Source organism: Lactuca virosa, chromosome 8, assembly GCF_052849685.1.
Source record: "Lactuca virosa cultivar CGN04683 chromosome 8, Lactuca_virosa_CGN04683_v6, whole genome shotgun sequence".
In the NCBI taxonomy this organism is placed as follows: Eukaryota; Viridiplantae; Streptophyta; class Magnoliopsida; order Asterales; family Asteraceae; genus Lactuca; species Lactuca virosa.
Window position 1 is genome coordinate 287,636,996 of NC_136433.1, and position 17,691 is coordinate 287,654,686.

A 17,691-nucleotide genomic window follows, 5' to 3' on the forward strand; every position below is an offset into this window, starting at 1 on the left:
TTATGTGTAATTAAGAGACAATCGGCTTAGAAATGGTAAGTCCGCCTCATTTCCTGTTCCTTGTTTGGTTGTGGGCTTAGGGCAGAGTCATTAAGTTCAACGGCCTATTGGACCTTAATTACACACAACTGGTATACATTGGGTGATCTTAAGAGTGGATCGGGCATGGAACAAATCACAAGATTACATTCGAGTCACTTCTACTAAATTCATTCATATGGATTTTCGTTATAAATTGCATGCAAGATACTTTTAAGTCGAACATAATACAGAAGAAATTAGTTCAATAACATCCGACTTGTCACCGCTAGTGGAAACTTACCGTCTGTTCATATTTACAAACTTATGACAGAACTATGCCACCGAAGAAAAATTCCAGACCTCCAGGCAGCACAACAGCACCACCACCTCCGCCACCACCTCCACAGTTTGATCCCGCAATGTTCCAAGCTGCAGTAACAGCAGCCGTGGCAGCCGCAATGTCACAAATTGGTACAAATGGTATCAGTAGTGCTGGATTTGGAGCCACAAACTCTAACCATGGGGACAGTACAGGACGTACGAGGGAATGTTCGTACAAGGACTTTACTAGTGCCAAACCCGATTCTTTCAATGGAAGCGGGGGCGTCATCACATTGATGCAATGGTTCGAAAAGACCGAAACGGTCTTCGAAATTTGTGCATGCCCCGAAGCAAACAAGGTCAAATTTGCAACTTACACTTTCTCTGGCCGGGCCCTCACTTGGTGGAAAAGCCACGTTAAGTCACTAACGCTTGTAGTGGCTAACTCGTTAAGCTGGGGGGACTTAAAGACGATGATGCTGAAGGAATATTGCCCAAGAGGCGAAGTGTAAAAGCTAGAGCAAGAACTGTGGGATCTCAAAATGACAGGCTCTGACCTTGCGACTTATACCGCCCGATTTTGTGATCTAGCACTCCTTTGTCCCGCTATGGTCACCCCGGAAGGCAAAAAGTTGGAGCGATACCTCTGGGGATTGTCCCCCCAAATTCAAGATAGCGTGTTGGCCTCAAGACCAACTACCTTTGACAGTGCCAAGGAATTGGCACAACAACTCATCGACCATCGAGCCAGCCATGACACTGCGACAACCACCCCTGATCAAGTAAGAGGAGGAAACAACAAAAGGAAGTTCTGGGACAACAGGAAGGACCAACCAGCCCAGGACATCACTAAGAAGCAACAGATCGTTGTTGTTCATGCTGCCACAACCCTCGCCATGCCAGCACCCATAAAACAATACGCTGGAACCCTTCCAAAATGCAACGAGTGTAACTTCCATCACACTGGGGCTTGCCGCAAGATGCATTGCAAAAATTGCAACAGAGAGGGGCACACTGTCTGTTTCTGTAAGGCACCAGCAAAACCCATCAACCAGGTCCCTGGCACTGGAGTAAGCCCAGCCTGTTACAAGTGCGGCGAAACGGGACACTTTAAAAGGGACTGCCCAAGAGCAAGAAATGCCGGTGATGGTGGAAGGGTGCTTGCGATCACAGCAGGAGAGACCACCCCGGAACCGCCCGTAAATATCAGTACGTGTTTCTAACATCGACGTTTAAATTCTAAATTTCTTTTTATTACTAAAACTAGCATCAATTGAAGTATATCAACCATAAATCTCGAGAACACGTCAAAACCCGAATAAGTCTTATCATCTATATAAAAACACAGGGTTTTTACTGGTGAATCTATGATGGCTAGTGTAAACATTATAGTCGTATATCATTAAGATTCTATGGACTTAGAATATGTTATTCCGCCTCATTTCCTGTTCCTTGTTTGGTTGTGGGCTTAAGGCGGGGTCACTCATCCGAATGCCCTTGCAATTTTAATGATATACGACTAGTTTACACAAAGCGATTAAAAAAGATCTGGTAGGACTTATATTGTAAATTTCATCACAAATTGTTAAAGCATTCGTAATACCAGTACTCACTAACTACATTATGAAATATTCATAGTGGTAACAACAAGGATAAAACAAGGAGCATAAAGGCACACATTGAATACACTATCATTCCAAAACAATAACTCCTTTTAAATAAACTCAACTCAAGTTACAATAAGAAGTTCCAAGGTCGTCATTTAACATCAGGCGGGTTGGTCCCCACCATAATCAATTTCTCGTACTACGAAAAGTTTCCCCCATCTTTCCTCCAAATTCTTGAAGTCCCAGTCGAAACGCTAATTTCAGGACGAAATTCTTTCTAACGGGGGGATGATGTGACAACCGTCATTTTTTGGCCAAGTCAAAGTCAACTAAAGTCAACAAGTCAAACCGGTCAACTCATCTAACCCTTGTACATTAGGGTTTCCATTATATTTCTTATTGTACAACTCGCAATCTTAATACAAAGTATCACTTAGAGTTTTCACGTGTCCGGAAATTCTGAACCCTAATAAGGGCAAGAGACGAAACTACTCGATAAAACATTATTCCTTAACCCTCGGGGGCCTATAACAATCATAACGAGACTTAACGAGATGAGCAAACCTTGCGTTACAAAGCCAAACACTCAAAAAGGCCACAAAAGAAGTCTCTCCCAATCTATTTCACTCTATCTTTCTCTGTCTCAAATCTCTCCCAAATCTCTCCAAGTGTGTCAAATCTCTCCAAGCATGCCAAATCTCTCCAAGTATGTGAAATCTCTCCAAGTATGACAAATCTCTCCCAAATCTCTCCAAGTATGTCAAATCTCTCCCAAATCTCTCTCAAAAGCTCTTTTGATTTTTTTTTTTGTAATCATTTGGGGCATCTCGACACTTGACTTGGTGAAAAACCATTCGAAACGGGATGATACCTTGAAAAATAGCCTATTAGGGCCGAAGCCTCTCTATAGGGATCAAACCCTCCTTGAGCCGAAGCTCCAAGGACCAAATCCGAAGGCCTCTTAAGGAACCACAACCATAGGACCGGAACGGCTGAGGACCGGAACTGCTGAGGACCGAGGCGGATGAAGACCGAAGGTTGAACCGAACCCGAAACTGGAGCACCGCATCTGACCTTCAACTGCGGTCCCTTCTGATGAGTCCGCCTGCGGTACCTGCTCGGACCAAAGTCCCTCCCCCTCGGTTCCAATATACCAACCAAACCATCCTCTGGTTCTAAGGCTGCTAAGACCGGAACCTCGCCCCTGACTGCGGATTTTCCCATTTTCCACCCGGTTTTCGACCACGACTCCGTTTTAAGCCCGTTTTTAATTATTTTAACGAGGGATATTCACCCAAACTTATATTTTGACATATAAGACCCCATATATTCATAAATTAAGCATATTTTTAGGTAAATCCTTATTTAAGAATAAAAATCTATTAAGTTAGATCTTGTGGTGGAGTTTTGACTTTGTCTTAGTGTATGACACAAGCAACCACCCCATGCCCACTCCATGACCAACCATTGTCCTTCCACCATACCTAGTCACTTCCATCGTCCTTCCCATCATTTTCTTTCAGCCATACACTTGAACAAAAGGTAGAATCATTATCTCTCCTCTCTCATTTCTCTCATTTCTACCAAAGAACAAACACCTTTCTCTCTCACTTCTCTCTCTCTCTCTCTCAAATTCGAGATTCAAGGGCTGATCATCAAGTTTTCTTTCACTTTTGGTAAGTGATATTATCCTCCTTATGATTATTTCACTTCCTTCTACCCAAATCATAGATTACTTACACAAATTCCATCACATTTGTGTTAGATCTTCGAACCTTCAAGGCATCTTCTAAGTGTTCTTGAGTTGAACACTTCCTTTTCTTCAACATCCATCCACTAAGAACACACAAGGTGAGTTCATACCCCTATCTTTTCATGTTTTTCTTAAGTTTTAAGGGGGGAATACAAGTTAAAACACCAAGAACACAACTAAACTCATTTAACAACTTTCATCAGAAAAGTTTAACTCCATTCACGGACTGTTTTGGTCAACTTAAAAAATTTAGTTTTCAAAACTGTATTAGGTACAAATAGTTCAGGTTCATACCTTTAAAATGACTATTTGCACATCACGATACGATTTTTCTACGATTTATAGTGATTTTTACAAAACTGCCTACCATTTCAGAAACGAATTCAGATCAGTTTGTGAATATGAACATTTTAACATAAGTTAAAGACTTCTAAAAATCATAATAAAAATTATGAATAAACTATACACATTTTATGAACTCTCAGAATTTACGGATTTAGTTTTCAACTTTGTATGATTTTTCTATGATTGTTCTAAAATAGTGTAGAAAAGTTAAAATCTAGATAACAGCTTATAACTTTCGTCACACTTTATAACTTGTTGAGCAAAGTGTTATATATATTAGAAAATACTCACTGAATTGTAAGAATCCTCCACCATTACCAATATTACAAAACAAGGCATGATAAACATGGTTATATTTTTGCTATACATTCGACTTTCATAGAAAAGGGTTCTTATACACCACAAACAAACACGCTAAACTATAATAGGTATAGTTAGGTTGCATATACATTACAAACATTTTGATAAACTATAATAGGTATAGTTTATGTTTCATTTATATTTCAAACTCATTACAAAGGATTTACAAAAACGGGTACAAGTACAAAGTACCGGGTTCACACAAATAGGAGTACAAATACAAAGTACCAGGTTCACACAAAAAGGGGTACAAATACAAAGTATCAGGTTCACACAAAAGGGCTACAAGTACAAAGTACCGGATTCACACCAAAAAGGGGTACAAATACAAAGTACCGGATTTATACAAAAAAGGGTACAAATACAAAGTACCGGGTTCACACAAAAATGGTTTTTATGATATTAAAACTACATATCGTTAGAATTGTTAGTTTTCAGCTATAATTGCTGAGTGTACATGTTAGAGTTATATGAAATTAAATTGAAATCGACTTAGAATTGGTGGGCCCGCCTTATCTCCTGTTCCTTGTTTGGTTGTGGACCTAGGGAACCCATTATATTCAACGGTTTATTTGACTTAAATTTTATATGACTTATATACGCTGGGTGATTATAGAAGGAATCTATGGGTCTTTCTAGGATACATTATCGCATAACATAGAAGCATTCATTTCACACTTAATAAAGAAAATATTGGATTTTCTGGAAACATACTCTGTCGCTTTTACAAGGAAAACGGTTTCTTTCTCAAACAAAACTCTTATGAACTCACCAACTTAATTGTTGATACTTTTTCAAAACTACTTGTATTCTCAGGAAATCAGTGAAACAGGAAAACCAACAGCATTTTGAGGATGGGACGATAAATCGTCAAACAGTTCATTTTGTCATCATAATGTAATTGATTTTGAAACATGTAAACTTATTCTATGATGTAACCTTTTCAATTATATTTATGATGGTTGTATTTACTTTGAGCACTATTATACTCGTTGTTGTGATACTTTACATGAAGTCCTCCACCCCCGGACGTTTCCGCCATCCTTGGTTTGGGGGTGTGACAATATCTAACACAAGCATGGTGAGGGTGCGTTTAGGCAATATGATGACGGATAAGAGTTCGGGGACATGTAAGGGAGTTTTGCTCACTCTTCCCGAATACCAAGTAATGGACGAATTTTTTCCGCTACCATTGGGAGGCATCGACGTGATTCTCGGTATCAAATGGCTTCACACGTTAGGAGAGATGATTGTTAACTACGGGATCTTCGAATGAAATTTTGGGAATGAGATCGTCAAGTAACGCTTGTAGGTGATCCAAGCCTTTCTAAATCCTTAGTATCTTGTAAGTCGCTCGTTCGCATGTTAAAACACGAAAATAATAGTTTTTTATTACACTTGGATTCGACAGAAAAAGTATCAGGATCATCCACTCGGCTCTCGACAGAGTTCCAAACTGTTATCGACGAAAACCGAGAAGTTTTTGAGATGCCTCCCGGTCTTCCTCCATTCCGCAGCCACAAACATGCCATTCTGTTACACGAGGGTACGACCCCAATCAATGTTAGACCATATCGCTACCTTTTTGCGTAAAAGGATGAGATCGAGACGTTGGTATGGGAAATGCTACATGTTGGTGTCATTCAACCGAGTACTAGCCCTTTCTCCAGTACAGTGTTGTTGATCAAGAAAAAAGACAACAGTTGGCGTTTTTGTGTGGATTACTAGGCCTTAAACAAGGCAACAGTTTTAGACAAATTTCCAATTCCGGTAATAGACGAATTGCTAGATGAACTACATGGGGCCACTATATTTTCAAAAATCGATCATAAATCCGGCTACCACCAGATTCATATGAAATCATAAGACATTGTGTTGTACAACCTCCACTCAAATTCACGTACAAGAGAATGAAGAATCAAAAAAAAGATGACACGCGCAGGAGGGACCACTAACCTGCCAACAGACCTGCAGAGGTAGTGGGTTGGCAGGGGCATTTTGGGAAATTCTAGGACCAGTTATCATTCTAGTCTATTTGAAGGAAGAAGACATTCCAAAAACAGCCTTTCGATCCCATGAAGGTCATTACGAATTCAAGATAATGCCTTTTAGCCTTATTAAAGCGCCAACGACTTTCCAATCAGTGATAAACAAGGTATTCAAACCTTATCTACACAAGTTTGTATTGGTATTCTTTGACGACATCCTAGTGTACAGCCAAAATGAGAGTCAGCATCAGACACACATGGAATTGGTTTTGCAAACACTAAATCAACACCAATTTTTCGTAGACCCAAACAAATGTGAATTGGGTAAGCTGCAACTCGCTTATTTGGGGCACGTGATATCAGAACAAGGGGTTGTTGTTGACAATGAGAAGATCAAGGCGATCGAAGCTTGGCCAACTCCGACAACTTTGAAGGAGCTGAGGGGATTCACGGGCCTAGCTGGGTATTACAGGAAATTCATCAAAGGATACACAAGTATTGCCTCTCCATTGACAGGTCAGCTCAAGAAGGAAAATTTTGGGTGGAACGCAGCTGCAAAAGATGCCTTTCAGGCCTTAAAATCAGCCTTGGTGCATACTCCTATACTTGCCACGCCAAACTTCAACAAGCTTTTAATTGTGGAAACTGATGCTTCTGGCACCTGGTTGAGGGCCGTGTTGATTCAAGAAGGGCATCCCATAGCTTATTACAACTAGGTGTTGGGAGTAAGAAATAGATTCAAATCAATCTATGAAAAAGAATTAATGGCCATAGTATTGGTTCTAAGAAGGTGGATGCACTACTTACTTGGCAGACACTTCATCATTAGAACCGATCAAAGGAGCTTAAGGTTTCTGATGGAACAAAGAGAGGTGGGACCAAAATACCAAAAATAGATGTACAAGATTATGGGGTTTGATTTCAAAATCCAATACAAACCCGAATCCACGAACAACGTCGTCGATGCTCTGTCACGTGCAACCCCAGCAGAGGCAGAATTACAATTGTTACAACCCTTGTGGTCGGTGCCAATGAATGAACTAGAGGCGGAAGTGGCTAATGACCCCTTCATTTAACAAATCATAACTGACATTACAGAAGGAGAGAGAACTCATGCAGGATACAACTGGGAGAATGGGAAGTTGTTGTATAAGGGTAGAATGGTCATACCCCAAAAATCAAGATTTTTCCAGGTTTTACTCAAGGAGTTTCACGACTCCATATTAGGAGGGCATGAAGGCGAATTCAGAACCTATTAAAGGCTGGCAGCTGAGTGGTTTTGGGTCGGCATGAGAAAGGCAGTTCAAAAGTATGTACAAGGCTGTATCACGTGTCAGACACAAAAATCCTCGAATACCCACCCGAATGGATTACTCCAGCCTTTTCCCATTCCTGATCAAATATGGGATGAAGTTTCAATGGATTTCATTGATGGTTTGCCAAAATCAGAAGGGTACAACTCAATTTTGGTGGTGGTAGATCGACTCACTAAATACTCCCATTTCATCGTGATGAAACACCCGTTTACAGCGACAACCATAGTTGCCACCTTCATCAAAGAAATTGTGAGATTGCACGGGTTTCCAACCTCCATTGTGTCGGATAGGGACAAGATCTTCATGATCTTGTTCTGGAAGGATCTCTTCAAACTGCAAGGCACTTAGATGCTCAGGAGCACCGCCTACCATTCGCAAACGGATGGTCAAACAGAAATTGTTAACAAATCGGCGGAACTCTACCTTCGTTGTTTCATCCAAGGAAAACCAAAAACATGGATCAAATGGTTGTCATGGGCTGAATTCTGCCACAACACCGCTTATCACGTGGCTGGAAAAACCACCCCATTCAAGGCCTTGTATGGACGTGATCCTCCCCGAGTCACAAAGGTTCAAAAAGGAGATACATCCGTTTCTACTCTAGAGGACCAACTCATAGAGCGTGATGCGATCTTGGAAGATCTTAAGGGACACTTACGTCAAGCCCAACAGAATGAAGGCTATGGCGGACAATGAACAGAAAAAAAAATGTTGATTTTAAAGAAGGAGAATGGGTGTTCCTCAAGCTGCAGCCGTATAGACAGCAATCCCTAGCCAACAGACCTTTCCAGAAGCTAGCATCTAGGTTCTATGGACCTTTCCAGATCACACAAAAGGTGGGGAAGGTGGCCTACAAAATCCAATTGCCGGACACAGCAAAAATTCACCCTGTATTTCACGTGTCTCAGCTCAAAAAGGCAATAGGAAATCAGATTGCAGATCCCACTCTTCCAGCTCAGATGACAGAGGACTTAAGACTAGATTAGAATCCGGAATCAGTGTTGGGCGTACGTGTCCAGGGGAGCATGGTCAGAAAACTGAAGTACTGATTAAGTGGAAGGAAGTTCCAGAGTTTGTATCCACTTGGGAAGACTTTGTTACTATTTTAGAATCCTTTCCGAAATTCAACCTTGAGGACAAGGTTGAACTTTGGGGGAGGGGTAATGTTGTGCAACCTCCACTCAAATTCATGTACAAGAGAACGAAGAATAAAAAAAAGATCACACACGAAGGAGGCACCACTAACCTGCCAACAGACCTGCAGAAGTAGTGGGTTGGCAGGGGTATTTTGGGAAATTCTAGGACCAGCTGTCATTCTAGTCTATTTGAAGGAAGGGACACCTTTAGCTGAGTCATCTGATTATTCTTCATAGAAGTTTCTATTCCTAGGAGATTTGTATCATCTCAAACAGCTACTACTTTCTATCATTTTCATTTCCTTAATTGTATTGCAAGTTTCCTAAAGAGTAATACAATTTGCTGTTGATTCTTGGATCTTTCTCTGTTATTTATTTGGTTCCACAACACATTGCTAAAACCGCTTTCCGAACGCATGAAGGACACTACGAATTTTTGGTTATGCCGTTTGGGCTTACTAACACCCCGACTACGTTTCAATCGCTAATGAACAAAGTTTTTCATCCACTGTTACGACGTTTTGTGCTAGTGTTTTTTGACGACATACTTGTTTATAGTAAATAGGCGGCGGAACACGTGGCTCATTTGACGACAGTTTTCAAGGTATTACGCGAAAACCAACTTTATGCTAACAAGAAAAAAATGTTTTTCGCTCAATCGCAGGTAGAGTATTTAGGACACATTATTTCCAAGAAAGGTGTGTTAGCAGACCCGACTAAAATTAACACGATGTTGGAATGGCCAATCCCAAAAACATTAGGAAAATTACGGGGATTTTAGGGTTAACGAGATATTATTGCAAGTTTGTGAAAGGGTATGGGCAAATTGCCTTACCTCTAATAGAACATTTTAAGACATATGGGTTTAAGTGGTCCAGGAAGGTGACGATAGCATTTCGGAAATTACAACAAATGATGACACAAGCACCAGTTTTGGCTCTACCATACTTTACTGAGGATTTTGTTGTTGAGACGGATGCGTCTGGGTTTGGAGTGGGCGCGGTATTGATGCAACAAAGCAAGCCTATTTCATTTTATAGTCACATGTTGGGGACCCGAGCTAGTTTAAAGTCGGTGTATGAACGAGAGCTCATGGCAATAGTATTTGCAGTTCAAAGGTGGCGGTACTATCTTTTAGGGAGAAAATTTACAATTCGTACCGACCAAAGAAGCTTAAAATATTTGTTGGAACAACGCAAGGTGACTAAGGATCATTAGAAGTGGTTATCCAAATTGTTGGGTTACACGTTTGAAATTGTCTACCGACCGAAAAAAAATAAGGCGGCGGATGCGCTTTCACGACAGGTGGCTGAAAACCAATTTCAAACTATTACCACGACATGTAAATTCAATTGGGAGCGGTCATGGAAGGAATTGGAAGAAACAGACAAGATTCTTACCCTTAGACAAAAATTGATTAATGGTGAGTCGGGTATTCCTTGGAATTGGGAAAAATGTTGTATAACGGGCAGTTAGTATTGAATCGGGAATCTTTTTGGATTCCAGAATTATTCAAGGAATTTCATGATGGGGTAGTTGGTGGTCATTCGGGGGTTCAGAAGACATATCAACATATGGCTCGAGAAGTCTTTTGGTACATGATGAAGGGAGATATCGCAAGGATGGTTGCAGAATGAGATATTTGTCAGCTCCAAAAATACTCAACTCTCGCATCGAGTGGATTGCTACAGCTATTAGAACTACCATCGAACGTATGGTCCGAAATAACCATGGACTTTATCGATGGTTTGCCTAGTTCCGAAGGATACACTGTCATTTTTGTAGTTGTTGATCGATTAAGTAAGTATGCTTATTTTATACCCTAAAAACCTCCGTATACCGCCTTGTCGGTCACAATAGATTTTATTAAAGAAGTGGTACGTCTACATGGGATACTGAAATCAATAGTATCAGATCTGGATAAAGTGTTCTTGAGTCAGTTTTGGCGAAAATTGTTCGGGTTACAGGGAACGACCCTCTAGCACAACACTGCCTATCATCCTCAAACGAATGGTCAAACTGAAGTCGTTAATCGTTGTGTAGAGACATATTTGCGAGGTTTTGTTAAAGATGCTCCCAAAAGTTGGAATAATTGGTTGGCTTGGGCCGAGTACTGGTATAACACGTCTTTTCATACTTCGACTAAAACAACACCATTTAAAGTATTGTATGTACGAGATCCACCACATTTATTATATTATGGCCATTCCAAATCGGTGGTCAGCTCCGTGGATTAGTATTTGGCGAAACGAGACCGTTTGCTGCAAGAATTGAAGGGTTATTTGCTTCGTGCGCAACAGATGATGAAAGATCAGGCAAACTTGCATCGTCGGGAGGTACATTTTGATGTGGGTGATTGGGTTTGTTTAAAACTTAAACCTTATTGCCAACGTTCGGTTTCTAGACGTCGTAATTAGAAACTTGCCCCATGATATTTTGGGCCGTTCGAAGTACTGGAAAAGATTGGCAAAGTAGCTTATCGATTGTGTTTACCTTCATCTTCTCGCATACATAACGTGTTTCACGTCCCATAACTATGCAAAGCTACTTGCAATCAAGTGGCAGCCTCTCAGTTACCATCAACTTTAACTGAGGATATGGAAGTACTGTTGCAACCGGATCGGATTGAAGGAGTGCGTGATGGGGTTGGGGGAAAGGAGGTATTGATTCATTGATTGGATCTTCCTGAGTATGAGGCTGTGTGGGAATTGTTCGAGATGTTTTGGCTCGATCTATCAAAGACGGAATAGATTACTTCAGGGCTAAGCAACAAATTTGGGAAAGTATTTTGGTATCTTTTAAATAAGGATTATTATCCAGCTGTTAGTTATTTGTTTAGACTAGGATTCTTATTCCTATTTTAAAGGATTTTGTTTAGGGTTGTTAGCATGTCACTATAAAATATGGTGCACCATTGATTATATTTTTATGCAATTAATAAATTGGTCTTGGACTATTTGGAGACTAACTGTTCTCGAACTCAGGAATATCGGTTCTAACCCTAGAAATTGATCTAATATATATCCTTTTCCTGTATGGTCGCCTTTATTAGTAGTATCACCTTCATCAACCACCATACAGACATTCACATGTTTTCTAAAATTACACTCATCGAGTGTATAATATCATCATAATCAACTATGACTCAATAATGTCACAATTCAGGATGTTAGAAAACAAGACTAATATTAGGAGTCTCACTTTTCGCTATATCTAAAAATTCACTAAAATTAATATTCTTCGAAAATGGCACAACAAAATTGAACATTAGGAGTCCCTTCCGGTGGCCAAACATATGATAGTTGATTATGATAATCAACTGACACCCACCTCCCATATGTTACTATCGAAACAAAATATTTGGTAGAGCTCATACTATTCAAAATACATGAGATAAAAAATTACAATTATAATATTGAAAATGTACTAGAGAAAAAAAAACACTTTCATTTTAGATATGTACTAATAAAAATATATGAAGTGGTAGTCAAAGATGTCAGAAATCGTAGTAAAAATATACAAAATCATAGTCAAACTTATATTGATAAAAAAGAGCTATGTCGAAACCGCATATGAGTGAGAGGAAACCTCAGATGGCCATATGTAATTTCTTCATCTAAAAAGGGTGATGAAACTAGAAATCATTGTCAAAATGTACAGATCCGTAGTCAAACTTAGATTGGGATGATAAAAAAAATCAGGCCGAAACTGCAGACGAGTAAGAGGAAACTGCATACGACCATATGCCATCCGTGATTTCGTTATCTACAAAAAAGGTGACGAAACCACAGACGGTATGATAGGAAATTGCTGATGACAATATGCCATATGCGATTTCATCATATAAGAAATGAAAAAAAAAATATAGACAAAGGCAAAATCATAGATGAGAGCTGAAATCATAGACGAGTTAGCCTCATCTGCAGTTTCTATTGTTATTTTGTGAAATATGTTAATTTTTTGCTATTTAATAAAAAAAACATTAGAAGATTAGCATATATTTGTAATTTTTTTTAGTAAATAACATTAGTAATTGAAATCGTAAAAACTATTCACGAGGTTAACTTATGTAGAAGGTTAAAAAATAATGGAATGACAAATTTGAACAAATCTTGCAAAATATTAGAAATTACAACAATTAAATTCGTCACATGAATAAAACGGTAAAAAAAATTGAAAATTTTCAAAGACCTTTATATCAATAACCAAATATTAACTATTAACTTACTTTTAATAAAAAATTGAATATCTCCAAATGGGTTTGATGCAAAAAAGTCTCATTATTTTGAAAAAGTTTTTGATAAAGTATTAAATAACTTTTTTTAACATAAAAATCTCATTATTTTGAGAAAATCATATAATCTATCGTTTCCTATTAAAATTAAACAAAAAACAGATTTTCTTTTTCACTAATTTAATCAAAATGTTAAATAATCAAGATTTTTCTATTAAAAATTTTTTATGACTTTCTTAAATTTTTTTTCCAAAATGATCATTTTCTACATAAAACCTATCCCCAAATTTAAATAAAAAAATAAAAAATAAAAAACCCAAATAAAGAAAAAGTCATACGGTATCTCACTGCTCACCGGCCACTGCTCTCCGCCACCGGTCTAACCCTCTCGCTTTGACGCTGTCACACTTGCAGTCACCATCTCTCGGTCACGGCTCATGCTTTCTCTGTCGCCAACGGCCTCTGGCTGTATGTAGTGAAACTATGTGTTGATTTAGTTAATTTATCTAGGGTTAATTTTTCCAGTAAGGACCTTTTTCATTCTCTTAAATATAGGACATATTTGATCATGCTCAACACTACTAGTTTCCAATATAAGGATTATTCTTGTTGTTCATTTCAATGTTAGTGATTTGACTTTTATTGTCCAGTTTCTTAGTAATTATCTTTTACAACACCTGATGACAATAGGTTTGCCTTATGTCTTTCTCGTTAAGAATAGTTACATATATATATTGGTAAAAGGGAGCATATTCCACAATTTCAAGGATGTACTAGAGGGAGAGTAAGTTTTCAGCAACTAGCTCATAGGCTTATAGCTTGACTCTTTGGCTTATTCTCTTTGTTCTTAGACCTAAGTAAAGGCTTCCAATTCTTTGTGAAACATTTTGTTTAGGATTTACTACAATAAACACATGAAAATAGTAATTAAAATAACTGGAGGATTAGCATGACTTGACTCACCACCGGTTTAGGGTATCAAATGACAAAATAAGGGCCTTGTTTATGTATTTTTGTCATAGAAAAAGAAGTAGCCAAGGTTAAGACTGAAGATGTAGTTTGTGCCATAGAAAAACAGAAAACCTAAGCTATGGGAAAACTCTAGTAACATTGCTTAACTATAATTATTGCTAATAGTATCCCACTGGCATTTGTTTCTATGAAATGAATATTTTCGTTGATGCTAAAGAAAAAAAAGATGCAACAATTTCTTGTTGGTTAATGATTCTCCTGTTAGAAACTCACAAGAAGCTTTCATGATGGAGGTGCGCGCATCAAGAATGGTAAGAAGAATTAATACCATCATCACATTTTCTTACTAATTATCTATTTTTTATTTTAATTAATTAAAGCATGGAAACAGATGTACAACTTGTTAACCAACATGTACAAGCAGTCGATTCTTTGTTGAAATTGGTATCAGAGTTGAAGCAAAAAAGTTATATTTTTAGGATTTGTATCATTGAATGACCAACAAAGAATCGAGGAACTAAACCATCAAGCTGAAAAAGCTATATTTTTAGGATTTGTATCATTGAATGACCACGTGGAAGAGAATAGAGGAGCTAAAGCATCAAGATGAAAAGACTGATAAAATATTAGCTAGAATTAGTGAAGATGCTCCTGCTAACCTAAGGAAATGGAATCACATTACTATTCATCTTTTCTTAGGTCAAACCAACACTAGCATAAAAGAATAATCACTAGATTTCTTTCTCTTATTTAGGCTTCTACTTTAGGTAGAAGAAGTGGTGTCACGCTTGCCATAGTATAGAGACATCATATATGATTTGTCACACTGTTTCAAAGGTTTGCCATTTAGAGGGCATGTATTGCCATGCTTGCCTTTCTATTTTTTTTTCTAAAATTAATTTATATAAAATTTAATCAGTTTGAACAAATTATCTTTATAAAAACTTAAATTTCATTAACTTGAAAGGAAATTACAACACGCTTTAAATAACAACACACTTGATGAGATTAAAACTCTTTAAGATCGATGAGATTCTTAACAAACAACACAATAACACAAAGTAAATAAGAACAGAAGATGAATCAAACTGATGTCGAATGATTAATAAGCCACAACCTCAGAAGAACTCTATTAAGAATTGCTACTGTAGAGGTGTGGTAGGGTTACAATAATGATATGAACGACAACCTTAATTACGGTGCATGCATGCACACTATTTATACTAAACCCTAATAAGAGACGGCTGGACAGGCCCAAACCGTATACAAAAAGGACTAAGATAAAAAGCCCAATGACGCAATCTTCTGTACCTAACAATCTCCCCCTTTGCGTCAATTGAGGCGAGAGAAATCTACTGTTGTGCTTGTTTTGTCTTCTTCACTGTCTTGAACAGCTTCGGTATGATAGCCAGTAGAGTATGACGAAAAAGAATATACCAGCGAAGCATGTCATTAAAATTCTTTTTAACAGCATCGTCATTTTGTTTGCGCATGTTTATAATACTCAAGATATGCTCCAAACAAGTAGTGGAGAACAGGTGTTTGTCGGGTAAGGCGAACATGCATATTTGGTTTTCTCCACGAGTGAACATCACCGTGAGATATTTCGTGTCTATTCTGCCCATTTGCATCTTGTTCACGTCGCTTGCTTTACGAATAGGTTTGACAGTTGGCTTCTTCCTCAAAGCAGAGGCGATCTCCTGATCCAACTTCTCGACTTCATGTATGTATGAGACCAGCATTCACTTTATGTGAGCAAGAATGGGATCATACTTCTCTTCTTCGGTTAGCAGGAAGTTTGTGAGCAGGATCCAATCGTGGGGGTTAAGGTTCGGAAGATCAGCAAGAGAGATCTCATGAACCGAGTTTTCAGAACCTCGAGTCACCCCAAACTTCACATTGCTAAAGCTTCCTGCAACGATTGGCTTTAGAACCTCGACCGATGTAATCTTCTGTGCACTCCAGGTCAAGTACTGAGGTTGAGAAAAAGCAAGACAGTAATCAATTAAAGAACGATCAGTTTTCACGTCAGGAGAGGGAATTGATGCTGTCGGCTCAAAGCAATGAAAAACAAATGCCCTTCGGGTGATCGGCATATCGAATTGTGAGTCTTTGGTATTTTCCAAGTCAAAAGAATTTTCTGGCTCAAGCCAATGAGTGCTTGGAGACTCAATTGCTTCTTTCAGCAACTTTTCCAATGTCCATAATGGAAAGAGAGATTTTCTCCTTTCCAAAATGTCATGGGCTTCTTTTTCTTTTCTTTCCCTCTATTCGGCTTCACGTGCAACTTTGATATTTTCATCAAGAGTTCAGTCACAGTGCTTTCGCTTTAACAATTCTTCTTCAGTTTCTTCTTCTTCTTCACTTTCGCCGATAATTTTCTTTCCATTGGAACTCGAAGCTACATTATCCTTCGGTTCATTGGCGACTTTCGGTTTTGGAGAAATCTGAGTAGGAGGAGTTTGAGTAGGAGGATATTGAGTAACTTCTCCCCCTTGTTTCGGAAGAGCCCCCGCCTCGGAAACACCCTCAAGACGATGCAATATCTCAAGCGCTGGACGGAGTTTCTCTGCTATGTGTCGACGGACACTGATTCTAAGAACTGAGTTATGAGCATCAAGCAGATTGGTGAGAATGACAGTGACATCACCCACACACGTCTTCATGACTGTCTTTTCAGACTGGAGCTCATCAATAATCTTGTGCGCTTGGGTGAGCTTTAGAGTCTTAGTTTTAAGCTGAGTAGTCCGAAGGGCCAGTTCGTCTATGACTTTGCTTTCCATAGCTAAATCAGCATGGAGTTTGTCAAGACGAGAATTGATTGAAGCTTGGAGCTCTGTATTATCAGCTTGAATCCCTGTACGAATTTGCTCAAAATTTTCCTTCTCAGCCTAGAGCGAAGGGGTGAGTTTCTCAATAGTAACGTTCACCATTTTAGCATTCTTTTCAGCAGCCGCCTGGAGAGAATCCAAAAATAAACGAGCATCTGAGATTAGTTTTTTGACATTTTCGGTCGCCTGCTTACATGAAGTGGTAGAGGCTTCCACATCTTTGGTGGCTTTATCAATGGATTCCTGATGCTCTTTAACCAGTGTAGAGAACAGGGCCTTGACCGCTGCTTCAGAGTATTCAGTGGTAGAAGAGGTAGAGGTAGAGGCAAGCAAGGAATCGAGCTTCTCATTCATATCTTTAAGATGCCTTTTCGTGACTGGGGCATCATCATCACTGTCGCTTTAAACGGTAAAGGGGCTATAATGGAATGTGTCAAACTCCACATCATTGCCACCAAGAATGGTGTCAGACTCGTCGGAGTGAACTGGGGAAAGGGGTTTAGAAGTAACAGGGATGTCAAAACCAGAAGTCTTTGCCCCCGCATCAGATGCGTTGACATTAACAGGTGGTTCGGTTGTAGTGGTAGTTGTGGTGGTGGTTGTTTCGGTGAATAGTGGTGGTGGTAATGGTGTAGAAGTGGGTGGTTGAGATGACACTGGAGGAGGGCAAGGAGCTATCGAAATAGGAACATAAGAACGAGGTGGAGATGGAATGGTTTCAGTAACATGTACCTCATGATCTGGTGAAGGTGGAGGCGAATCACCTCGAGGCGAGCCTTTTGACAGACATTCTTCGCTTTCGCTTGA

At 39.1% G+C, this 17,691-nt stretch overlaps 1 pseudogene; it reads left to right on the top strand.

Annotated features, from left to right (window-relative positions):
- The first annotated feature begins 6,652 nt into the window (after positions 1-6,652).
- LOC145131599 (putative mitochondrial protein AtMg00860 pseudogene) lies at positions 6,653-7,111 on the top strand (annotated as a pseudogene).
- The last annotated feature ends 10,580 nt before the right edge of the window (positions 7,112-17,691 follow it).